The sequence below is a fragment of the Mustelus asterias genome, chromosome 2 (genome assembly GCF_964213995.1).
Source record: "Mustelus asterias chromosome 2, sMusAst1.hap1.1, whole genome shotgun sequence".
Taxonomy (NCBI): domain Eukaryota; kingdom Metazoa; phylum Chordata; class Chondrichthyes; order Carcharhiniformes; family Triakidae; genus Mustelus; species Mustelus asterias.
The window spans coordinates 130,085,334-130,112,331 of NC_135802.1; positions in this window are offsets into that span (position 1 = coordinate 130,085,334).

Here is a 26,998-nt window from a genome sequence, read left to right on the forward strand (position 1 = left end):
GAACCCAAACTAGATTCAACTGAGACTCCCCATGCTGCCACTGGATTCTTGCCAGTGTCTCCCTGTGGATGCCCTCATGGCTGTTGCCACCACATTGTGACAATTTTATAGCACACTTTCCCAAGGATATCATCCATCCTTCCCCTACTGGTACTGGCACCCTTTTCAGGTGCTCCAACCCAATACAACAGGATCATCACAAGAAGATTGGTGCAGTGTAAGAAGCACTTCAATGACCTTGGGGATTGGCAAGGTGCATGACAGCCATAACATGCAATACTCTGGAAGATCCATGCACAGGGACTCAAGACAACTGTGTGCATCAAGATAGATGATGGCATCATACCAGAGGCCCATGGGCAATCCTTTGTGTGTGTGGCAGTGCCAAGCATGGCTAAACCCCAGCACCAAGCCACCCAGTGCTGTAATGATGGCCATTAAGTTGGGCAGTCTTTTGAGCATTGCGGGGTGCCGAGAGAGACTCTGGATGGAATTTAAATGGAGTCGGTCTCAGAGCAGAAACTTGGGAGGGGAAGGAGTTTTATATCAAAACGCAGGCCTTGGGGGAGATAAAGCAGCATCCTCAACCACCTTGATATCCCCAGAGGGATCCCCACCTCCACCCCCGCCACCCCCAGGATTCGGCTCTCCTGCGATTTAAAAACAATATTATTTTGGCCTCCTTCCTGGAGGCTCCAGGGCCTCCACTGGTGAGGCTGCTGAGCTTATATTTGTGGCAGGGAGTCCCTGGAGAGGGAACATGTAGTGTACATGGGCACCCGTTGAGGATTCTGTGCTTGTTGGGCACCACAGGGACTCGGGTATGTTACTGACTCCTTTAATCACATTTTGGTTTAATATTTTAAGTTTCCTTCACACCTTGCTTTTTGTTTCGGGCGGTTCCCTCCTCTTTTGAGGGGCTACCCTCCTTGTTTTGTCCCTTAGTTTGTTTATTTTAGTTTAATTGTTTTACCAAAAAGGAAGTTGGGACTTGTGGTTCTGCACCACAATAGTGGTGAGCTTCTATTCGCTACATTTTTCTTTTTGGAGAAAAGGTGAGGTTGCTGAGCTACTGGCCCTCTGATTGGGCTGGCGATTCTCAAGGGGTGGGCTACCATTCTGGCCATGATGGCAATCATGGTGGCAGCCACTTCATTAGTTGCTGCTCATAGAATTTGGATGGAAGGCCTGTCCTTTGTCCATCTGTCAGCAACACAAATTTCCCCAGACCATCTGTCCAACTGGTTAAATTCAGCCAGAGTTGTCTCTATATTACAATGCGGGTTATAGAGGCAATGGAGAAGAAAGGAAGTCTCGCATATATATAGCGCTTTTCACAACCACGAGAGATCTTAAAGTGCTTCACAGCCAAGTAATTTTGAAATATAGGCCGCGATTCTCCCATCGCGACTTGCACCTTTTCTGGTGGGTCGGGGTGGGAGATGCACGTCGCCAGCTTTGTACCGGGATTTGCGCGTGCGCCGGGAACGCATACGCATCTCTCCGACCGGCGAACAGTCGCCAGTCAGACCACGCTGGAAACCGGTGGGAAGGCAGGTGAGTAATTTGAATCTTTTTAAAATGTATTTTCAATATGTTTAGCAGGTCACTATCGGGTTCTTTCAGGTCCTGATCAAATCTCCCACCCCGCCAGGAGTACTTCATTCCAGCGGGGTTCAGACTAGCTCCCCAGGCGAACTAGCAGGAGACCCTGCCGGAATGAAGGGGGGCAATTGGGGCCCCCCAGCGGGTCGGGCAGTGGGGGGTTGTGCTCCCTGGGCACCCTGGCAGTGCCTGCTTGTGCCCTCTGGCACTGCCCAAGGGGCAAAGTACCCATGCCCAAGGGACACCTTGGCACAGCCCACTGGGCATCAGGCAGTGCCAAGGTCGTGAAGCCTATTGTGGGCGGGGCCTTGGGGCAATCGGTGGGGGTGAGGGGTCCCGCTGCCACTTTGCAGATAGGATCGGTCTGGGATGGAGGCAGGGCAGTGATTGGGGTGGGCTGAGAGGGGTGGTCTGCCGGTGGGGGTATGCCGGGGTGAGGGGGGTGGGCTATGCACTGGGGCACTCAGGGACAGGGGAGAGGGGTCAGGGCTGGTCCGGGAATTGTTGTGAGGACCACGATCGTGCCGTAGGGGGGCTGGCAGGGCAGCACTGCCGGGCTGGCCAGCGGTCGAGCAAATGGGGAGACTGACAGATCGGGACCACTGCACATGCGCAGAGTTCCAGAACTGTCAAAGTCCAGCGCGAATAGGCCCCACCCCTCTGGGTTTTTAATGATATTCGCGACTGGGACCTCTGCAGTGCACGGAATGGGGAGATTCAGGTGAGAAGCTGAACTGAGAAAACAGTCGGGATTTAGGACAGTTTTCCCACCAATTCAGCACTTTTGGGAGAATCGTGGCTATAGTCACTGTTATACTGTAGGAAACCTGCAGGCCAAAGCTTGTCAGCAGCGGGGCTGGTTTGATGATTTTAAACATGCCCGTGTCATAATTGGTTACCTGCGGCTCTTCCCTTCAAGCCTGGATAAGGGTGGGCTCTCTCTGCTGCCCTGAAATCTCAGCAATGCCATTGGCAGAGGTGGGTGCTGCTGAGGCAGAAGGCAAATATCTGGGTGCCTCCAAAATAGTCCAGGGCTGAGAGTCAGAGGGGAAAGACCTCTGGGGTGGGCAATCTTTGGAGTCACAGATTCTGCCTTCCCTGCCCCCAAGTTTGAGCCTCTGGCTCTAATGGCATCCTGGGCTGCCTCAGGAGGCTTTCTCCATTCAGCTGGTGGTCTCCACATGCAATGCAGGTGGGGTGCTCGGGGGTGGGAGTGGGGGGCGGGGGGGGGGGGGGGTCATCGTTGCTCAACCATTGGCAAAATGCCAGGAGCTCTGTAAAAGACCCTTAAGAGAGCCTTCACGTTTCCTTGGAACAAGCAGCCAGATTCATGTCCCAGGCCATTGGTGGGAAGCTTCCCCAGCGGTGATGTTACATTAGAGACTCATCCGGAATGGTCTCCCCACTATGTAATCCTGCCTTTGTTCTCACCATCTGAGGGCTGGTGAACCTCTGCCCATCTTGACCATAAACACTGGCACACATCAGTTGCACTGGTATAAACTGTGTGGTGTATCCTATGTAATTCTGCATAAATAGAAGCAATAGAATCCCTACAGCGCAGAAGGAGGCCATTCAGCCCATCAAGCCTGTCCTGACAACAATCCCACCCAGGTCCTATCCCTGTAACCCCAAGTATTTACCCTGCTAATCCCCCTGATACGAAGGGTCAATTTAGCATGGACAATCAACCTAACCCGCACATCTTTGGACTGTGAGAGGAAACTGGAGCACCCGGAGGAAACACACGCAGACACGGGGAGAATGTGCAAACTCCTCACAGAGTGTGACCCGAGGCCGGAATTGAACCCGGGTCCCTGGCGCTGTGAGGCAGCAGTGCTAACCACTGTGCCACCGTGCCACCCCAGTTTGCTGTGTATGATTGCACAGCAAACTGGAGCATTACTGGAGCCAGACAAGATCTGATAAATGTACCTGCAACACATTCTGCTGGAGTTACTGTGAGCTGACTACTTCTAGGGGTCGCTGCCAACATTGTTTGTGCAGGGATGTGTTGCTAACATCAACCTAATTGACTTTTCCTGTTCCACTCTATTCATTCCACATGGGTCCTGGTGTTGATTGGCAATGATGTACATGTCTCTGCTCTCAGAATCACCCCATCATAGTTACTTGTAGCAGCTCTTTGGGAGTTAAATTCACCTTGGGAACATAGGAATCAGGAGCAGAATTAGGCAAATTCAACCCTTTGACCCAAGTTCAGTCCTTCAACACAAAATCACTAAAGGATCCTCGGTGATTCTCACCTGAATTACAACAATGAAGGGTACAGGAAAATAGCTCAGGGTGCTTCAAGCAGGAGAGAAATAGTCAGGGTTGGAGAGGCAAGTTTAAGTGGTCAAGAGATCTAAAGAAAATGAGGCAGACTGATTTAGGGAAGGAGGGTTTAGAGAGTGAGACCAGGACAGTTTAAAAGCTCTGCAAATGATGGTGAAGTGAAAGCAGGTTTGTACTGGAGGAGGATTAATGCAGTAATAGAAGCTAGCTGAGATTGTGACTTTTAACATTTGGAATCTCCATGGGGTTATATTTATCTCCAATATATTTATACATTTGTGGGATATTGAATTCATCTAAGTAGGACTCCAGGAAACTCCATCACCTCATTGATCTTTGATACTGATATTAGATCTGGCTGATGGTGAGTATATAATTTGACATGGCTTTTCCTCCACATGAAGAATAATTTATTTCCAGACAGGTCTCTACTATTTTCCCAGTTACCAGCAAAGCATCTTTAGCAAGACAAGTACTGACCTATAAATATTGGAGGACTAAATGATGTGAAAGTAAGAATTGTGTCCTAAGTATAACAAGTTATGACGTGTCAAAAGAAGCCCTAGCCTCCACTTCTCCATGCATTACTTGCAGTACGGTGGCACAGTGGTTAGCACTGCTGCCTCACAGCACCAGGGACCTGGGTTTGATTCCTGGCTTGGGTCACTGTCTGTGCAGAGTCTGCACGTTCTCCCTGTGTCTGCGGGGTTTCTTCCGGGTGCTCCGGTTTCCTCCCAAAGTCTGAAAGACTGAAAGGTTAGGTGCATTGACCGTGCTAAATTGCTCCTTAGTGTATCCGAACAGGCGCCAGAGTGTGTGGCAACCAGGGGATTTTCACAGTAACTTCATTGCAGTGTTAATGTAAGCCTACTTGTGATTAATAAATAAACTTTAAACTATTGGCCTTGCTAAGAATGTCTTTGGAGAAGTGAACTGAAAATTTGACCTGTATAAATATGTTATTGATTAGAAATCGCACCTTTGGACAAGGAGTCAGCACCAATTGAATTTACAACTCTATTTTCTGGCTCTCTTAGGCTAACATCTGTTATTTTCAATCGCTGCTCAGCAGAAATGTTGAACTATAATGGCTAAAACAGAAGATTCCAGGTTGAAGAAAATCATGCTTAAATCACATTGCGTTTGATTCAGGTCCCTGAGACACAAGGGAAACATTTCAAGCCCTGGAGTGGAACAAGGAGAGCCACAAAGCTAATCTTTCGGGCCAGAGTTCTGAATTAAGACAAAAGATTGGAAGACTTGGGCTGTTCAGCCATGAAAAGGGTGACAGCGAAGTGACTGCACGCAGATAAATAAGGTGGTAAACAGGGATCCTATTTTCTGGTAGTTCTTCTCTAAATCTCTCTACTTCGAAATCTCCCTCCCCACCTTTAGGATCCTCCTTTGAACCCATCACTGGTCACCCATCCGAGTTACACTTTCTTTAGCTTATATTATTTTTTCTGTAAACGTAACATTCAAGGATATGGGAGAAGTGCAGGAAAATGGGATTAGTGCGCCTTTAGTAATAGTTATTGTCAGTGCAGATGCGATGGGCTGAATGGCCTTTTCTGCGCTGTATGGCTCTATGGCCTAAATTTTACCAGCCCGCCCACCACGGGAATCGGAGCGGGTGAGACGTGAACCATAGAAAGATTCGTTGACCTCAGGCAGGATATTACGGTTTCGGGATGAGCAAGGCCGTAAAATCCTGCACTATGACACGTTAAGGCCTGAAAAACACCTCGGGATGTATTTCTATGTTTAAAATCTATGAATTCAAGTTGTTGTAATCGCCAGTAAGACTGGGCTGACTATATTGACATCCAAACTGCGTACTGCAGGGTCCCACAAACAGTAATGAGGCAAATGATGAGATCATCTGTTTGCCAGTGCCAAATTCTTTATTAATAGGGACAAAGAGTACAACAGCTAGGAGGTTATGTTGAACTTGTATAAGACACTAGCTTGGACTCAGCTGGAGCATTGCATCCAGTTCTTGGCACTATTTTTCATGGGGAAAAGAAGGCTGAAAAGAATGATTTGATAGAGGTGTACAAAATGGTGAAGGGTCTGGCCAAGGTCGATAGGGAGAAACTGTTCCCACTTCTGCCTCATCCATTGAATGAGTGTCCTGGGGAGGCAGCTCCAGGAACAGAATCAGGGATTTCTGGAGTTGTGCCCGGACCTGTATGCCCTCACACCATCTGTGACCTCGGGAGGTCACTGCCAGATGGATGCGTCACCTAGTTTCTCTGCCAGGTGCCCATCCATTAATGGTGAGCAGGGAGATACAGGCAGACATCACGCTGGCAGACGAGCTGCCAGTCATCTCTGTGGACTCCTCTCATGGCACTTCAGATGAGGGTGGCAACTCCTTTGCCCCTCTGCCAGTTACCATGCCATGCTCAGTGGCCACGATGACTGAGGAGTGCCCAGCCTGCTCAGACCCACTGGCCAAAGGACAACCGCCAATGTCATCAGGGCCAACACAGCATCACAGTCAGCCTCCAATGTTCCTGCCAACGAGGGAGGGCGCTGAGATGTAGCACCTGCAAGTGTCAGCTTCAGGCACAATGAGCACAGGAAGGGTTTGCACAAGTGTCTTTAGTTTTTTCCTTCATGAAATGTTTAGTTCTCATTTAGCTGTGTCAACCATGTTGTTTTTGCATTTCACTTCTTCAATGTCATGAAGATAAATGACTGAGTGTCCTCTGTGTTCGATGGGTGTTTGCCTCCTCAGTGCCTAGAGAAAGACGATTGGAACAGCAAACTTTATTACTGAGGCAGTGAGGCAACATTGGGTTCATGGACATGGTTTTTTTGTGAAATATCTGTGAAGGAGGTGGTGCCTTGTTCCCAGACATAGACAGGCCTTGGCCAACCTAGTTGAAGCAATGTTGAATCTAGGCTTCCCTGGTGTCCCTGCCTCCCTGAAGGTTCCTCATTTCTGGGTCCTCATCCTCATCATGTACCAGCTCAAGCTTCTCATCAGAGTCACCTATGGATTCTTTCTCTGAGGTGACCGCACCTGCCTCAGAGTCCTCCTGGTCCAACGGGCCCCCCCGTTGAAAGAGCAAGTTTACGCAGAGCACAGCAGACAACGATGATGAGCGGCACTCACTCTGACGGATATTGTAGAGCATCCCCGAGCAGTCCAGGCATTGGAAACTCATTTTTAGCATACCCATTGTCCTCTCCAACACTGCCCTTGATGAGGCATGATAGCGATTATATATTTCCTCTGCCTCTGTCCTCGCATGCCTGAGTGCCGTCGTCAGCCACCTTTACAAGGGATAACCCTTGTCACCCAGAAAGCATTCCTCAAGGTGAGCTGGAGCTGCAACCAGCCTTAGTATTTGTGAGTGTCTCAGTGTGTAGGCATTGTAGGGGCTGCCAGTGAACTTTGCACAAACTTGCAGAATCTGGCTCCTGTGTTCGCACACAATTTGAACATTCATGGGGTGATTCCCCCTTCAGATTGACAAAGGTGCCCAGCTGCCCAGCTGGTGCCCTGATGCCCACATGAGTGCAGTCTATAGCACCCTGGAAGCGGGGGAACCAGCAATTGCTGCAAAGCTTCTGTCCCGCTCAGCTTGGCTGGCTTGGTCCATCCTGAAATGGATGAATGTGCAGATCCACCTGGACAAAGCATCAGTCACCAGCTTGATGTAGTTATGCACAGCTGACTGGGAAACACCACAAAGGTCACCCACTGAGCCCTGGAAAGATCTGGAGATGTAAGGGTGGTGACTGGTGACCTTGATCTCCACGGGTATTGGATATCCACCCAGACTGTTGGAGGCTATCTCTGGACCAATCATCTGGCAGATGGTTGTGAAGGCTTCCCTTGAAAGCTGGAGCCTCCTGCTGTACTGGACATTGGTTATGTCCAGGTAGTTGGACTGTACACCTGACAATTGGATAGTGGCATCTTCTGAAGGGCCATCCTCCTTGCCCTCCCATGGCCCTGAATATCCTGTGCCTGCACCATCTGAGGTGATGCCTGTGACAACCTGGCCTCCTCTCTCTTTGGTTCCTATCTTCCTCCTCAGAGGAGATGCTCCCTTGCTGAATACACAATACCCATCTGTAGGTATGCAGACTGCATCCAACTCGTGCTTGCACCGCTGACCGAGATATCATGCGAGGATACCGGGATGCTTGGCAGATGTTTTTCCATGTGATTTTGCACACTTCCAGGTCAGGCACACACCCGCACCTTTGAATGTAAAATTCTGGCCCATATAGCCTTAAAAAAATCTGGCAAATTTATCCTCATTTTACCACCAAATATGCCAGTTCCTCGCCACGGGAGCCAGCGGGTTGAGGAACAATACAGGCAGCTGTTGTCATGCACTAATCACTGACTAGATAAAAATAAGATTAAGCTGAGATTAAAGAACAAGGTGACTTTGTTTAAATCCTTTTAAATAGAAAGCAGGAGCCATCCTGTAATGCTTGTACTCAGTAGCTGAGAGCATTCTGCAATGTGGCTGAAGATATTGGTCGTCTACTTTGATTCCAGTCTTTTAAGGGTATTTGTTTTCTTTCCGGATTCCCCCAAATCTCACACGTGGCAATGGCGAATCACATCAGCTATGGTTCACTGTGCTCAGTTATCTTCACTGAAATTCATTTTACATGTTGAACGAGTATGGTTTATGCAGCAGTTAACCAATCTCTGGTTTCAGACCCAAGAGCTGCTGCAGCTTGGAACTAGTTAGTTGTTATACCTTCAATGGTGCTGTCAGTTGACATTGTTGTAATTGGGGTGGAGGTGGTGGGGTGGCAGTTGTTTCGGACCCTCCTCCCCGTGACAAATATGTGCACACATTTTTCTATTACAGCAGGTTACCAGCACAATCAGGGCCTGGGTCTGAAAACTGCTTTTCTCACATTCTGCTGGGCCACTCTTAACAAATGCTGCACGCTCCACAAGTGAGTTTTTCAACTCTTGCGTCTTCCTAATTGGCACACTGGCAGCTTGACCAGTAACATCATACAATTATTACAGTGCTGTCACTTCTGACACAATTCCATTCTGCCACTGCATCTGTGCCGTCTGAAATCAGCCATTACCAATGGTGTGTTCCTGCAATTATGTTGATGGGGCACAAATTAAAACAGTTTTTCTCCCCTTTTCTTTCACTTCAGGTGATTTGAGGCAGTTTGCCTTCGCGATCCTTAAACTTAAAAGATTTTGGTAAAACTTTAGAATCTTCAAAATACGTACTTTAATAAAATAGCGGCTTTAATAAAATGTTTTACTTTGATAAAAATGTGGTGCTTCACTGAAACATATTGGTGTACTAATCTATCCTGACGTTCATCAATCTAGCAATGATCCTCATTAGTTAGACTGACATTCTGTCACCAGGCAACCCTCATAGTCCACTGTCAGTGGAGTTCCCAGAGGGAGGAAAAAAAAGGCCTATTAACATATGTCAATTAACATAATAAATAAATAAAGAAAAATGCAGTTATACTTCACAGTAATGAACAGATACGTGGTAAAAGGAACTCCCTGTTGATTCCGATGGGTGAACTTTGACCTGTATGTGTCAGCAGCCATTTTTAACAGCAGACAGTAAAGATGATCAAAAGCCTGTGATTTGACATGACCTTTAAAGATTTTGTGCTTTTGTTAAATTTATTTTGAAATTGTCCAAAGATTTTATTAAGCGGCACGACAATGCAACCTCACCTGTCCTGCTGCCAATTGAAAAACCCAAACAGTTACAAAGAATTGCAAAGTACTTATCAGGTGGAAAGAGACTGTTCAACTCAAACAATCCATGTGGTTTTTTTTAAACCCTCCTTACCCCAACAGCAGCCCTAATCCCACGTGTCTGCTCTGTTTTCATATCCATTTATCCATTTTTCGTGACAACATCTAGTTCTGAGATGAATATTATATTTACAGTGGCCCTGAGTGGAATGTGGCAGAAATATGTTACATCCCACTGACAGGAATTCACTTCAGGGGCATTCGGCTGGGATTTTGTGTCAGGCTGTGTCAACCTTTGGAAATGGTAGCCAAAACCCAACTCTGGGGTTCTTAGCCCCATTCCCGGCACCCCATGTTTCGTTAACGTGGAGATTAGAATCGAGATGAGGAGGAATTTCTTCAGCCAGAGGGTGGTGAATCTGTGGAATTCATTGCCACAGAAGGCGGTGGAGGCCAGGTCATCGAGTGTATTTAAGTCAGAGATAGTTAGGTTCTTGATTGGTAAGGGGATCAAAGGTTACGGGGAAAAGGCGGGAGAATGGGGTTGAGAAACATAACAGCCATGATTGAACGGTGGAGCAGACTCGATGGGCCAAATGGCCTAATTCTGCTCCTGTATCTTATGGTCTTATTAGGATGGAAGCTGGAATGGGTCATGTCTCGCACCCTGCACTCCTGATCTGGCTGACTACATTGTGGAGTTAAGCACCTCCTAGCCCTCTGAAATGTTCATGGAGTCAGGCCAACTTTTCAATGTGTGGTGGTTGGTAGGGAAAAGCAGTTTGGACCATTACTCCTATTTTCCCAGTTTTTACTGTTTTCATATTCTGGGTGGCCCCTCAGAGGTGTGATGAACCATAGTCTGGATAAGAAAGTTAACAAGGTCTTACCCACCTATGCCCTTTGCCAACATATGCCCTTCCACTCACCCGCAATGCCCACTCATCCTCTATGCCATCCTATGACACTTCAATGCCCATTTACCCAGTCTTGACAGGACCAATTAATCTTGCAGTGGCAATGTCATGTGTGAAAAAGCTTTTAAAGAAAAGACATTTACAAAAGGCTCCTTTTTATCTATAGGCCGACAAAAATGTCAATCAACCAGAGACCTTTAATAGCAGGAACTGCAAGCCCTTGGCACCTCTTTATCTTGTGTAATTAAACATTGAGCAATTAACAAAATAGGTCTGAGAGAAAGCTGTCAATCAAGCAATGTTTCCCTTGGATGCAGCTGTTTCAACAGGTTAGTGAATGTCTGGGCTCTCAGCCAAGTCTTATTGTGAATTCTTGTCACTGTTATACAGTAAATCCTTGGGTGGTGGTTCTCACACATATGCTCACATAGGGAGGGAGAACAAATTCAGGAGCAGGGGAGGACCAGTGATTCCTTCCAGAGTTCATCTGAGAACTCTGACCCTAAATAATCCTGGAGAAAAGAGGAAATTTATCTTAGCCATTTCTGGTCACTTTTCTGCATCCCGACAGGCCTGACACCCAGGTTCAAGGAATGTCATCACGTTGTGATGCTTACGTTTCAAGGAGGTCTCGTCCTTCCTGTAACCTTGGTTGACATTAAAGTCGGTGAGGATAAAATGGCATTTGGTGGAAATGGAGCAATCTTAGCCTGGTCAATCAACTTGTCCAATTTAAATAATCTTCACGCACATTGCCATCTGGCAAAAACGATTAAAAATGACTTCTGTATTTAGTGCTCTCCTGAGAGAGGATAGTGCCAGAGGCCTGGGATGAGGCTGAAGTTTGTGTAATAATCTAACTGAGGCCAGTTTTCCATCACCAATCACCCTTTATTTACAGCGTGTTCTGAACACCATTCAGCAGCTACAGCGACAGGTCAGCCCCGAGTCTTTCGACTCTCAGCCTGAGTGGAGCAGCTGGTTTTAACAACCCCTCGCTGCTCCTTTCCTATTGGGCAAGTCTCCACTCACCTAACAGGGGAGCTCGAACTCTACAAGGCCGACGGGGGGGATTTATTAATGATCAATTTGCAAAAGGGAGACGCAGCTTTCACAGGTGATTATGGGCAGGCTAACTTCATTATCTATGGTAAGGAACATGTTTGAGCTTTTAATTAAAGAAAAAGGGTGGAATTTTCCAGGAAAATGGCAAAGTATCAGTTTCTGCCTGAAAACCAAGCTTTCTGACTTGATTATCTGACACTCTGTCAAAAATAAATCGGGGGTATGGTTTGCACTGTCATTCTGGCAGGGCCAGTAAGATTGGCTCCACAGAGATCGGTGCACCATCTATAAAGGCTCCACGATTTGCAAAAGTAATAAACTCTCTCCCAACCCCCACAGCCATGGAGGACCAGCCCCACCCCTCCCCCCCCCACCCCCGCCCCCGGCCACCCATCCCCTCACAAGCCTCAGGGCAGTCATCCCTCACCACCAAAGTATTAGGGGGCACACTCCCTCCTCTCCCCTCCACTTGCACTGTCATCAGAGTGCCCCCCCTCCCCCAGCAGACCTAAGGGGACTACCCCCTAATGGGGCGGTGCCAAGGAGCAATGCCCGGCCTTGGCTCTCAACCTCCCGGGACCTCCAGGCACCTCTGCCCCTCCGGTATGATCATCACCACTGGTTGCCAATTTGGAAAACCAGTAGTGAATCCTGCTGATGTGACATCACACTGTTGGGGAGAGCATTCCATGGGGTCAGAAGCTATGGCGGAAAGCTGTTTAATTACATTTAAATTAATTTAAATCCATGCAAATCAGGTTCACACCCTTTCTGATGAGGAACCTGATCAGGTGGGGTGGGTGGGGAAGTTCTTAAACTGACATCTTGTCAGTGCAAATCCAGTTATGGCCTTCTTGCGAGATTTAATGGGATTTGCATCCGTGACCCGTGGGGAGGTGGCACGGTAGCACAGTGGTTAGCACTGCTGCCTCACAGCTCCAGGGACCTGGGTTCGATTCCCGGCTTGGGTCACTGTCTGTGTGGAGTTTGCACATTCTCCTCGTGTCTGCGTGGGTTTCCTCCGGGTGCTCCGGTTTCCTCCCACAGTCCAAAGATGTGTAGGTTAGGTTGATTGGCCATGCTGAAAAAATTGCCCCTTAGTGTCCTGAGATGCGTAGGTTAGAGGGATTAGCGGGTGGATATGGGGGTAGGGCCTGGGTGGGATTGTGGTCGGTGCAGACTCGATGGGCCGAATGGCCTCCTTCTGCACTGTAGGGTTTCTATGATTCTATGACCAACGGGCCTGCTAAGTATCACCCGAAATGATTAAATATCTATATGAGGAGAAAATAATTAGCAGAAAGAATGATTGTGCTTGACAATCTTCTTCCTTTCCTTTGGTATGAGATTAGCAAGGAGGATTGAGAATCCTTTTTATCATGAATCATCACACTCGATTGATTTGGTGATATGTTTCAGTAAGATTTATGTTGTCAAATATGTACAGCTGTCCTTTTAGCTCCTGTTGGGTATTTTGCGTCACCTCCTGCCGTTCAGGCTCCCCTGGTTCTATTCCGCACCTCGGCCATTGAGATGTTCAAGGGCCTATTGAGGCCTATTGTCAGAGGTTGACAGGATTTTCCGTTCAGCATCCAAGTTCTCCACAGGTGATGGGGAACAGTGCAACAGGTTGGAGGTGACCACCTGAAAGCAGACCTGTGTGTGGAGGCCAGCATTCTATGGAGACAGAGGGCCTGATTTTACCATTTTCATTCTAAGTTCCGAATCTGGGCGCAATTCCGATCCGACTTGGAAAACTGCTCTTAGGCGCCCCCATACGCAAAAAAAATCACAAGTCCGAATTGTGCTGTGGGCGGGGCTGAGCACGCCCGAAACAATCGGAGCTCTGAACTGCACATGCGCAGTCAGAAAAAAAAATCAAAAATCGCGCAGCTGTCACATCGTTCTCGGGCTGCAAAAAGCAGATAAAGCGGCCCGGGGGCGAAAAGCAGGAGCGATGGCCCCCACAGACATCACCCCACCCCCACAACATAACTGTCCCCCCTATCCACCCACCCCCCCGCTACCCAGACCAATTGCCCGCAGAGTGGCAGTGGACTCCCCCTGCCCCCCGCCTCTCCCCCCCCCCCCCCCCCCCCACCAGAGATTCATCTGGCCTCCCTTCCCCCGCCCCCACCACCGATCTGAGTCAGAAAGCCGTTGGAAGCGCTGAACTTACCTCTTCAGTAGCTGGAGCGCCCGAAACAGACCTTTGCCGAGCATGTCTGTTTCCCGTTGAATCTTTGACGCGCGAACGCGATGGTAAAGGGGGAAATGCTGATAAAGTTAGGCGGGCAGTTCATTAATTCAACTTAAATGCGTGCAAATGCATTTAAATCGCCATTGCACCCACAAATCAGATCGCGGTCATTCCTGGGCCTTGGTAAAGTGGGCATCTGTGTGGGCGCGGATTGGGTTAATGGCCTCATGCCCGACTTTACCACGTTTTCGCGCCCGTTGTAAAATCGGGCCCAGAGTGTTCTCCTTGCCTGCCTGTACAGCAGCTGAGTGCTGTCCTGATGGTTGGGTCTTGGAGCCTGCAAGAAAGTCCTGTCCTTTTAACATAATCGTAACACTCTAATATTCAAGCCCTGATTGAAGGGGGCAGGTGGAGGAGGGTGTATATTTCTATTTGATTTGTGATAAAATGGAATAATTCAGCAGTAATGCAGAAAGGCTGCTATGCACTAACGAGCCAATGGAAAGCCTGTATTCAAGGTTTGACACTGTGAGTTCTTTGTCCTTTGATCTGTGCTGCTGAGATTTGGCCTTTCATTTCAGCTGCATTGTGCTGGTTCACATCAGAAGGAATTGAAAAGCCTCCACCACCTACTGTACTGTGCACCTACTGTCTGGATGGTCGACTGCAAACCAGCCTTCTGAGCAAGAAGAAGGACATACACTTGCTGCTGCAACTGTGGCCCTGTTATATCCTCCCCAATCTTACCTGAAAGTGGATCCAGGAAGAACAGAAGTGTCTCCACTAACCCCCTCTATGATTGGCTAATTCTAATCAGTAATCAATCCTGACCTCAGCTTGAGGCCCAAGTGGCCACCCTCTTTCACTGAGGCTGACATGCCAAATCCATTGTCACATAAATCAAGAGACAAACTCTTAAAAAAATCAGGAGATATGGTATAAAAATCATACATTGCTCCCCCCCACCCCCTAAAATGTCAGCCTGTATTGGCTTATAAATCTCATTAGTGGCTTATTTAGGATCTTACAGGCTCGAATTGTTCACAGAATTTTTTAAAAATCCAATTCAATCAAATCAAGTCCAATTCAGAGTCTCAACAAGTTGAGACATTCCTGATCCAAGCTGACAAGACACGGCCTCCACTCCTGTCTTGGGCCTGATCTACATGAGCCAAGCTGATTGGAGTAGGCATTGCACCTCCTCCAAGGCTTGGTCTTATTTGCATCTTAGCCAAAAGACCGAGATGCCGCTTTTAAAAATTGCTTCAAATGAAGCTAAAATGTAACCTAATGACTTCAACCAAATACAGCATGTCGATACTACACCTGATGTTAGCCAAAAGGCCGAGAAGCCATTTTACTGCAGCTGAAATGCTTTACAACCTTTTCAAAAATCCTACCTCTTATCCCTGCACATGTTAAAGCCGGATCTTCACTCCCATCACAGTGACTATTGACAGTCACTAAGCTTAAAGGGTGAAGCCTCATCCACAGGCCGAATTTAATGCTGGTGGCAGTGGCCTATAAGACCATAAGACATAGGAGCAGAATTAGGCCACTTGGCCCATCGAGTCTGCTCCATTTAATCATGGCTGATATTTTTCTCATCCCCATTCTCCTGCCTTTTCCCCATAACCCCTGATCTCCTTATTAATCAAGAACCTATCTATCTCTATCTTAAAGACATTCAATGACCTGGCCTCCACAGCCTTCTGCGGCAAAGAGTTCCACAGATTCACCACTCTGTGGCTGAAGAAATTCCTCCTCATCTCTTGCCTTGATGGCAAGCAAAGCTGGTCAGCCAGATCACAGCCATTTCCAGGAGCCCTGATGCGATTCAATGAATGTCAGGCAATACTTGGCATCGGGGTTTTTGCCCCTTTAAGAGTGAAGGTCCACCTCCAAGAGCTCCAAGCCAGTCAGAGGGAAACAGTCCCAGTGGTGACACCAGGAGCAATGGCCATTGCTGGCACATGGGTTCAAGAGCCTCCTCCCAAGTAATGGATTGGTCTCACTGAGGCTCACGTGCAAACCCCACACAGGCAGTGACCCAAGCCGGAATTGAACCCAGGTCTCTGGAGCTGTGAGGCAGCAGTGCTAACCACTGTGCCACCATGCCACTCTATCAGCCAGAAGCATGGGGCTAGCTTCCGCATCAACTCTCAGGGTCACTGAGCAACTTGGACAGAACTTTGAGCAAGGTCTTGGCCCTGGCCCTCTGCAGTAGATAAGAGCCAGGAATCACCACTTGGTGAGCCAGGAGATGAGGGCCAATGGTGCTATGGTGACTTGCTTTGAGAATCGGGTCTGGCCAAGTGAGAAAAACACATAGGGTCAATGGGCCTGAGCTTGCTGAATATATAGGGTATTCTGAGACTTGCCAGTGAAGGTCGAGGACAACCTTCCCCACAAAGACTTTTCAGGCCAAAAGTGACCAATAAAGGGCCTCATCTGACAGCAGCTCGCATTCATCCAGTGGCAGGGAGCCCCTCCACCATGTGGGGTGGTCATCCAATAAACCTGTGGGCTCAACATATGGGGACCCTCCTGAGTGGGAATCCTGTGGTCTGTGAAGGACCCCCACCACCCACTGTGGCAAAGGCTTCCCCCACTGAAACAACCAATGAAACAATACCCCTGTCTTCAGCAATCACTCCAAACTCTTCATCGTGATCAGTCTCCAATGCCAAGCATTGTTTGAAAATTTAAACTAGGTAGCTTAACTCTAATTGGTTCATTTAGCCAGGGTAATGATTAATGAGAGTCACGAATGACAGCTTTAAAACCCAGTAAGAAGTCTCACAACACCAAGTTAAAGTCCAACAGGTTTATTTGGTAGCACAAGCCCCGAGCTTTTGGAGTGCTGCCCCTTCGTGAGGTGAGTGGGAGTTCTGTTCACAAACAGAGCATACAAAGACACAAACTCAATTTATAAACTAATGGTAATCAAGTCTTAAAGGTACAGACAATGTGAGTGAAGAGAGGGTTAAGCACAGGTTAAAGAGATATGTATTGTCTCCGGCCAGGACAGTTAGTGAGATTTTGCAAGCCCAGTCAAGTTGTGGGGGTTACAGATAGTGTGACATGAGCCCAAGATCCCAGTTTAGGCCGTCCTCATGCGTGTGGAACTCAGTTTCTGCTCAGCGACTCTGCATTGTCGTGTGTCGTGAAGGCCGCTTACCCGAAGATCAGAGGCCGAATGCCCGTGACTGCTGAAGTGTTCCCCGACAGGAAGAGAACACTCTTGCCTGGTGATTGTCGAGCGGTGTTCGTTCATCCGTTGTCATAGCATCTGCATGATCTCCCCAATGAGCTAGTGGCTTGTGCTACCAAGTGAACCTGTTGGACTTTAACCTGGTTTGTGAGACTTCTTACTGTGTTTACCCCAGTCCAACGCCGACATCGCCACATCATAGCTTTAAAACCACCAGCCTTGACAGAGAGAGAGAAAAAACTCTAATTGGTTCATGAACCAGTGAATGGTTAATGTTCAGCTGAAGCAGCCCTGTACTACCAAATGACTATTTGTACATCTGTTCCTCCTACCAAAATGGATAACCTCACATTTTCCAAATTATTTGCCAACTGCCATGTTCTTGCCCACTCAATAACCCTGTCCAAAGCCCCTTGAAGCTGCTTCGCTTCTTTCTCATTACACCCATTCCCACCTTGCTTTCTGTCATCCACAAACTGGGAAATATTCCATTTGGTCCCCACATCCATATCATTGATATATATTGTGAACAGCTGGGGCCCCAAGTACTGATGACCTCACAGTGAACCTGGTGCTCATCACTGGTCCTGACCCGATGCTGAACTTTCAACTCCTTCCCTATTGGTCAGTCCATAGCCCACCCACCTTATTGATAATTGGCACAACCTGGTCCTGCCTCTTCCTCATTGGTCCATGTGGTCCAGGTGAGGAGCAGGATGGAGCAGCTTACAAAAGACATGTTTTAAAACTATCTGGGCAACATGGTGGTACAGTGGTTAGTATTGCTGCCTCAGAGCGGCAGGGACCCAGGTGACTGACTGTCTAAATGGGTTTCCACTGGGTGCTCTGGTTTCCTCCCACAGTCCAAGGATATGCAAATGAGGTGATTGGCCATGCTAAATTGCCCCTTAGTGTCAGGGAGATTAGCAGGATGGACGCGTGGGGTTATGGGGATAGGGTCTGGGTGGGATTGTTGATGGTGCGGGCTCGGTGGGCCGAATGGCCTCCTTCTGCACCAAAGGGATTCTATGATTCTATTCAATGATTCTAAAACAACCTGAGACATCAGAACTCCAGTGCAAAATCAGACTGAGGCTTAACCATATGTAGAAAACAAGGCCGCGGTTCTCCCATCCCACTGTGCTAATTTTTTAGTGTAGCAGGCCGGGAGACTGTCACTTCAGCCGATTTGCAGGGTTTGCACGCATGCTTGCACCCTGCTAACGTCTCCCAGTGCCAGATTTCCGGCGGCGTCTGCTCTGCAGGGAGGCACAAAGACCATTAACATGGTCATTTTAATCTCATTTAAGTGAGATTAGCGGGACCAGAACTGAAATCTCTGGGCCTGCTAGCATCTCCCCCCCCCAACCCCCACCAGAGTGGTTCACTCCAACGGGGATTACCGTAGCTCCCCATTTTCGGAGAAGTAGCGGCCTGACCCCGCTGGAGTGAAGGGAGGGCAATCAGGTCCCCCCAGAGGGTCGGGTGGCGCTGGGGTTCCCCTGGGCATAAGCACCCTGGCAGTGCCAGCCTGGGACCCCAGTACTGTACAGTACGGGGGTGGCACGGTAGCACAGTGGTTAGCACTGCTGCTTCACAGCTCCAGGGTCCTGGGTTCGATTCTCGGCTTGGGTCACTGTCTGTGTGGAGTTTGCACATTCTCCTCGTGTCTGCGTGGGTTTCCTCTGGGTGCTCCGGTTTCCTCCCACAGTCCAAAGATGTGCAGGTTAGGTTGATTGGCCATGCTAAAAATTGCCCCTTAGTGTCCTGGGATGCGTCGATTAGAGGGATTAGAGGGTAAAATGTGTAGGGATATGGGAGTAGGGCCTGGGTGGGATTGTGGTCGGAGCAGACTCGATGGGCCAAATGGCCTCTTTCTGTACTGTAGGGTTTCTATGATTTCTATGATTCACTGCCCAAAGGCCAAGTGCCAATACTCAGGGGGCACTTGGCACTGCTCATCGGACATGGGGCAGTGCCAAAGGGGCAGGGCATATGGGGGCAAGGTCTAGGGGAGGGGTGTCCCGCCACTCTGCATAGGGATCGGTGGAGGAAGGCCAGCGATCAGGGTGGGCTGGGGTGTGAGGGGGTGGGATGTCAGCCAGGGGGGGGGGGGGGGGGGTGCAGTCAGTCTGCTGAATGGATTGGTACTGCTGGAAGGAGGGGAAACAGGACTGTGGGGGGGAGTTATTGTTGTGGGGGAGGGGCTGGAGATCAGGGGGGGGGTTCGGGGCTAGGCCCAGGAATGGTCGGGGGTCCAGCGATCGGGCTGTTGGGACGCAGAAAGCTGGCAATGCGGGAATCGCGGGGCACGTCAGTGATTGAGCTGGCCAGCAATTGGGAGGCCATCAGTGGAAGGCCACTGTGCATGCACTGATCTCAGCAATGACAGATTGGGGTATACGCAGTGGCCCACTCAGCACTGATTTCAGCCTCTCCAGCGGGGGGCCCGCCCTCTGAAATTCAATGATATTCATGCCGATGGCTCTGCAGTGTACAGAGTCTGGGAGATTCTTCTTTGAACTCCCACTGAAAAAACCAGCGTGAATTACTCCAGTTTTCACGCAAATTCGACACTGAGAATGTTTTTGGGAGAATTCCGCCCACGTCTTTTTGCTATAGATTCGCGAGATTTGACATGTTGTTGAGGACAATTATAGACTGCAAAGAGCAGGAACTCACATGGCCAGGGCTCTCATGTAAATTTCTGCCTCCTTTACAAGTGGGCAGTTTGCCCACTTCATGCCTTTCCTCTCACACAAGATATTTTATCCCAACTCTAAGAATATCTGAATTTTACTGATTATATTTCTCCTGTTGCACCCAGTAACGTTTTTCCAAGTAATAAATGTTGGAATGTATGGTGGAGTTTGTCTCAGGTCTCCAAACCTTGTCTGTTAGTCTCCACTGCTGCTTAAGGCTTCAGTTAAACAGAAGGGCTTCCTTTGATCTTTGCATCATTTCACTCGTTGTCTTCTAACTGTCCTTTTCCTGTGGTGATTGATTCCGCTGAGTCTCTCCACTCAGCCTCACAGTCACTGCCAGACTCTCGAACGACATCATTTTGTTTTCACACACTCTGGGGTTTTTTTTTGTACTTTGACAGATGTGTCCACCACCAAGCTTGAGAATAAATTCTTTTCCCTTCTCCATGAGGAGAATGGTTGGTGTTTTACTTCACTGAAAGTGCCTCATAATTGCAAGTTGCTGTTATAGTAATTATATATACAATCTTAATGGCAGTTGTGCTGTGACACTCATTATCGAATTCCATTTTTCATGTTAAAAGTCAGTTTGGTTCAAAGCTAGCACAAAGTCATCGGATTGTAAATTCTATGAATATTAACATCTTGACTGACACCCTAACAGATTACTGGGGTATGCTGTTGAACCAATACACCAATGTGCAGGGGGCGCCGGTTAGCTCAGTTGGCCAGATGGATAGATTGTGATGCAGAGTGACGCCAACAGCGCGGGTTCAATTCCCTTACCGGCTGAGGTCATTTATGAAGGCCCCGTCTTCTCAGCCTCGCCCCTCGCCTGAGGTGTGGTGATCCTCAGGTTAAATCACCACCAGTCAGCTCTCCCCCTCAAAGGGGACGGCAGCCAATGGTCATCTGGGACTTTACCTTTACACCTATGCTCATTCAACTGGATATTGATGAACTTGTGGCACCCATTTAGAGAAAAGCAGGAAGTTCTCCCGATGGACATTGTCCAAAGTGAAATGGGACTGGAAAATTATGCAACAGCACGTCAGTAGAGAGCAAAAGTAGGCTAATATAGTCACAACATCAAATGCCTTGAAATTCCACTTGATGAATCTCACATCAATGAATACACATCAATGGCTTATCTATGTTGGGGCATAGCCCCTTTAAGAGAATGGGTCATGTGACTTCAGGTGTAGGAAGAGCTGTTGGCATCCACCAGAATGGGTAATCCACGTTTAGAGTGTGGAGCGAACAGACATAATAAAGAACTGTGTTCCCTGATGCTTGACTGTGGAGTAGTCATTGAGGAGAAGCCTCAGTAAACAGGATTTGACAATGGCCTCACAGTTAATGGGGCTGTAAGTCCATCTTTATGAGCCATCATTCCCCCGACCCAAGGGAACCAGGGGAATTAGTCCCTGATGCCTTTATGTTTCTGATTCACTCGTTCGTATTGTTTTACTGCCCCTGTCACAGTCACTCGTTAAAGCAAAACACTGAGGAAATCTGGAAATAAAAACAGAAAATGCTGGATAAACTCAGCAGGCCTGGCGGCATCTGTGAAGAGAGGAACAGAGTTAATGTTTCAAGTCGATATGACTCCTCTGTCTTGCGATCTGCAGCGGGATTTTATGGCCTGGCTCGAGCGAGACTGGAAATTCCCACCCGAGGTCAACGGAGATTTCCGTTGTCAGACCCTCGTCCACTCCGATTCCGTGGCAGGCGAGGCGGTAGAGTTCTGGCGCTTAACTCTGTCCTTCTCTCCACCGATGCTGCCAGACCTGCTGAGCTCTTCCGGCACATTCCGTTTTTATTTCTGTCACAGTCTACCTTGGCGTAGAAAGAACCATTAGCTTCTGGATGTCGGTTTTGTTTATTTTTATGTAACATTCTGTCTCTGCCGGAGCTCAGCCTTCAGCTGGGACTCTCCACGCCAAATGCTTTTCCACACCATCCAGTGCAGATGAGGGATTTGCATTTATACAGGGCAGAATGTTTGGGCCCATGGAGGTCAAAACTACCAGTGCTGTCCGGAGGGTGCCAGTTTCCCCTCCCCATACCTGGTATTGGCTATTTTTCCCCATGGAGTGGCCAGCTCTATAGGGCAGTTAAAGGAGGCTGACTGGGATTTTCCAGTCGCCCTCCATGTTTCCTGACCCAGTGGCGGCCTTTCAGCCACGGGGGTGGTAGGGAGGGGGGCAGCACTTTGGGATGGCCTTGAGACCCTCCCTGCTGCCTGGGTGTGGTGCACTCGATGCTTACCCATTAGAGGGAATCTTCATGCAGCCCCCTTGACCTGGCAACTGTGATGACCTCTAATTCCTTCCCTTTACGACAGCCTCCCGAAAGGTCTCTGTTTGGCCCCACCAGGTTTCATTCTGAATTGGATAGGGAATCTGTCTCTGTGCCAATTAAAGGACCGCTCAGCTCAATGACTGTTTTCCCCCTGCGCGGGGGGTGGGGGGGGGGGGGAGTGCGATGCACAGGGGGGTGGGGAGGGGGGGGAGTGCGATGCACAAGGGGGTGGGGAGGGGGGGGGGAGTGCGATGCACAAGGGCGTGGGGAGGGGGGAGTGCGATGCACAGGGGGGTGGGGAGGGGGGGGAGTGCGATGCACAGGGGGGTGGGGGGGGGGAGTGCGATGCACAGGGGCGTGGGGAGGGGGGGGGAGTGCGATGCACAGGGGGGTGGGGAGGGGGGGGGAGTGCGATGCACAGGGGGGTGGGGGGGGGGAGTGCGATGCACAGGGGGGTGGGGAGGGGGGGGGAGTGCGATGCACAGGGGAGGGGGGGGGGGGGGAGTGCGATGCACAGGGGGGTGGGGTTGGAACCAGAAAACAGGCCCTTCTCCTGCTTCTCATCCATAGAGTGCCAATTCAGCCCATCGCACCTTTCACAAACACAGGACCATTCCAAAGCTCTTCACAGCCAATGTATAGCTTATTGAGTGTAGCAAAAGCATTGCCATATATTGTCCCTTACAAATACTTTGCCAATTCTCTTTTACATGATGTGAAGATGCCGGTGTTGGACTGGGCACCTGACGAAGGAGCGGCGCTCCGAAAGCTCATGATTCCAAATAAGCCTGTTGAACTTTAACCTGATGTTGTGAGACTTCCTACTTTTGCACGATGTTATGGTTTCTGCTACAGTTATCCACTTATGGGCAGCATGCAATGTTCAAATAGACACCTGTGTGAATAGATTATTTCTACTGATTGACACGGGGATTTTTGTGCACGTGTGTGTCAGCTTAGATAGAAAAAAGCAGCAAAGCAGCTGAGCGGTGAAACGCGCTGTGCATTGGTGAACGACTGGAACTTAGCGCAAACATTCACTGAACAGCTTTTCTTTGTTACCAGAGATATTTTTCACAAATGTCCTCAGCCCAGTTGTGACCCTGATCCATAAGCAACAGATTAATAAAACGGGAAAGTATAATCATCAAGGGTGGGGAGAAACCATTGCTGCTCGCCACAAGTGCTGTTGTGAAATGGGGTCTGCAGTATAGCCGGTTTGGCTTAGGGTACTTCAATAGAACGAGGGGACCAAATTCTTGTATAATATACTCAGACTCTAAAATAAGAAAGTCAACAATAATAACTGGAGTAGTGTATATTTAGGAGGCTTTAGTCTTCAGGACTCCTGGCAAATTCAATTGAAATATGTCATTATTGGTTTAGGTAATTTTATGTTTCATTTTGGCCAATTCCTGGACCACAGTTTTGTGGCTATTGGCAGCCAGTGTTACATTGTCATCACTTTTGTTTTGTGGCTATTTACCAAGAAAGCAGAATGCAGTAACGTTTAACTCGTTACACAACATCACAAAAGTGACTGCAGTGCAAAAGTACTTCAATGGTTGCAAAGCACTTTGAGATGTTCTAAGGTTGTGCAAGGGGTTATATATAAATGCAAGTTCTTTCATCTTTCTTTTAAAACTGGCACCAGCAACAAGACTAGCCTGAAGAGTCGATTATGGCGACCATCTCCAGAGGGCCTGAAATAGAGAGTTCAGCTCATCTGGACCCCTGTCTAGGCCACGATCTTGCCAGCTTGTTTGGAGCTTTCAAGGGATGGCCATAGAATCCCTACAGTGTAGAAGGCCATTCGGCCCATCAAGTCTGCACCAAACCTTTTCATCTTACCCAGGCCCTACTGCCGTAACCTCACGTATTTACCCCTGCTTATCCCCCTAACCTACACTTCTTGGGACACTAAGGGGTAATTGAGCATGGCCAATCCACCTAACCTGCACATCTTTGGAGTGGGGGAGGAAACTGGAGCAAACCCACGCAAACATGGAGAGAATGTGCAAACTTCACACAGACTGTCACCCAAGGCTGGAATTTAACCTGGTCCCAGTGCTGTGAGGCAGCAGTGTCATAGAATCATAGTCATAGAGGTTTACAGCATGGAAACAGGCCCTTCGACCCAACTTGTTCATGCCCCCCTTTTTTTAAAAACCCCTAAGCTAATCCCAATTGCCCGCATTTGGCCCATATCCCTCTATACCCATCGTACCCATGTAACTGTTTAAATGTTTTTTAAAAGACAAAACTGTACCCGCCTCTACTACTACCTCTGGCAGCTTGTTCCAGACACTCACCATCCTCTGTGTGGAAAAATTGCCCCTCTGGACACTTTTGTATCTCTCCCCTCTCACCTTAAACCTATGCCCTCTAGTTTTAGACTCCCCTACCTTTGGGAAAAGATATTGACTATCAAGCTGATCTGTGCCCCTCATTATTTTATAGACCTTTATAAGATCACCCCTCAGCTTTCTACGCTCCAGAGAAGAAAGTCCCAGTCTATCCAGCCTCTCCTTATAACTCAAACCATCAAGTCCGGGTAGCATTCTAGTAAATCTTTTTTGCACTCTTTCTAGTTTAATAATATCCTTTCTATAATAGGATGACCAGAACTGTCCAAGTGTGGTCTTACCAATGTTTTGTACAACTTCAACAAGACGTCCCAACTCCTGTATTCAATGTTCTGACCAATGAAACCAAGCGTGCCGAATGCCTTCTTCACCACTCTGTCCACCTGTGACTCCACTTTCAAGGAGCTATGAACATGTACCCCTAGATCTCTTTGTTCTGTAACTCTCCCCAACACCCTACCATTGACTGAGTAAGTCCGGCCCTGGTTCAATCTACCAAAATGCATCACCTCGCACTTATTTAAATTAAACTCCATCTGCCATTCGTCAGCCCACTGCTAGCCACTGTGCCGCCCAATAGGCTTAGTGACTGTGAATGAAAGGCACAACTCACAACTTTGAAACAATTGTGCATAGATGATGATGGTAGGTACTCAACTATCTGATGCTGCTGGCGTTGGCGTGAGTCTTGTATTTGAAAATGAGTTCACAACTGGGCTGAGGAGATTTGTGAAAAATACCTCGGGTAACAAAGCGCAAACATTCACTGAACAGCTTTTCTAAGCCCCGTACGTCAACCAATGCACAAAGCTTTCACCGCTCAGCTGCTTTGCTGCTTTTTTCTGTCTAAGCTGATACCGACGTGCACAGGAATTCATTAGGAATAACCTATTCATACAGGTGTCTATTTGAACGTGGAACAGTGTCCATAAGTGGATAACTGAAGCAGAATGAGTTGCTCACCAACTAAACCTTCATTGCTGATGGTCGCTTGGGTTTGTTGCAAAGTAGATTATTATATTTTGATTCTTGGCACAAGGGGCTGGCAGTTGTGTGACATCCCTCTGTTCTTTCATTTCATTCTCCAGCAACTGGAAGGGCATGTATTGACAGGGATTCCCATGGGAACACTCAGCGTCCTCCTCTGTAGCTGGCTAACAAGCCAGATGCATGGCATGAAACACGTTGCACAAAACTTATAAAGTCAATGAATTAGACAAAAGTAAAAAGGAAAATAATCAACCTTCTGGGTACTAAAACCAACTGACTAGCACAGATGAAACCTATAAGCTGTTCGTTTAAATAATTTGGTATTCCAAAGCATGACTAGCAACCCTGGACATCTAATTTATTAAGAGGGAATTAAGTAGCTGTGTATTTCCTATGACAAATCTCAGAAAGTGGTGTCTACACATTAACAATAAAACAGTGATATATTTCTGGCTGGAGGTTCCTGTGCCTGACGTAAATCTGGAACCCAAAATTCAGGGGTTTTTTGCAGTTACAGATGACCGTAAAACCCCAATTAGTTGTGGGTAGTTGTTAAGTCCTAGCTAGCTGCTAGACATCAGTTAGTTGTGACTGGTTGTTAAATCACAGTAAGTTGTGAAATCCTGATTAGTTGTAGCTAGCAGTTGAGCCACGGCTGTTAAATGTAATTAATTCCGAGTCGCCAAGTTGCTTGACTTGAAGAACATATTGATGACATTAAATATGTTCGAAGTTGACCTTAGCTGAAATAGTTTCTATAGAAATGAATAGTTCATGGTTGGTATTTTGGAACACTGAGTTAACATGCGGATAGTTCTATGGAATGACAAGTCGAAACAGCTTTCACTGCAGCACGAACCTTTATTTTAATCTTTTCAAATGTGCTATTGGCTTTTAGGCTTATCCCCTGGTAAAGGCACTCGGGGTCACCTAATTATATAATTATTGCAGATGTATGCATTCTTATTTCAGCAAAAGTGTTATTCTTGGGTTATGATTGGGATAAAAAAACTGAAGAAAATAAGTGACGTAATGAACTGTGTCCCTCATGAGCACTGATTTTAATCTGTCATTTCATTCACCAGTTATTTTATATAACATCTCTGATCTGATGAGGTAGCCAGTTGGGATCAGCATCAGGGCTTATTTTTGGAGCTATGTATGAAAACTGAACCTTAACATTTTTGAACAAACATCTTTCTTATTATCCTCCAGCCAAACAAATGGGAATTTGCCCGCCAATTGCCATGATGGTGATAAACCTGCGGTCAGACACATTACATCACATGGTCTCTGAAGAACACACCCTGCCTTGTAAAAGCTGTTATTCTCCAACTGAGTGAAGATGTTAAGTAAGGGAGGACTCATCTGCAGCAAAAGGCCTGACTGGCTTTGCAAGAATCATTCCCCAAGTGGTTAAATCTATCTTTTAACTTCCATTATTTTTTTGCCGAACTCAGTTATCCATCTATCTGCACAATGTTACTTTCAAGATAGCTGCAGCGACCCTGTGAATAATCAGCCAGTTGGAGATGAAGCCTGACTAAAAGCTGAATCACTCTCCAGCAGTGCAGTGGGTACATTTTACAATCAGTAAATGTAC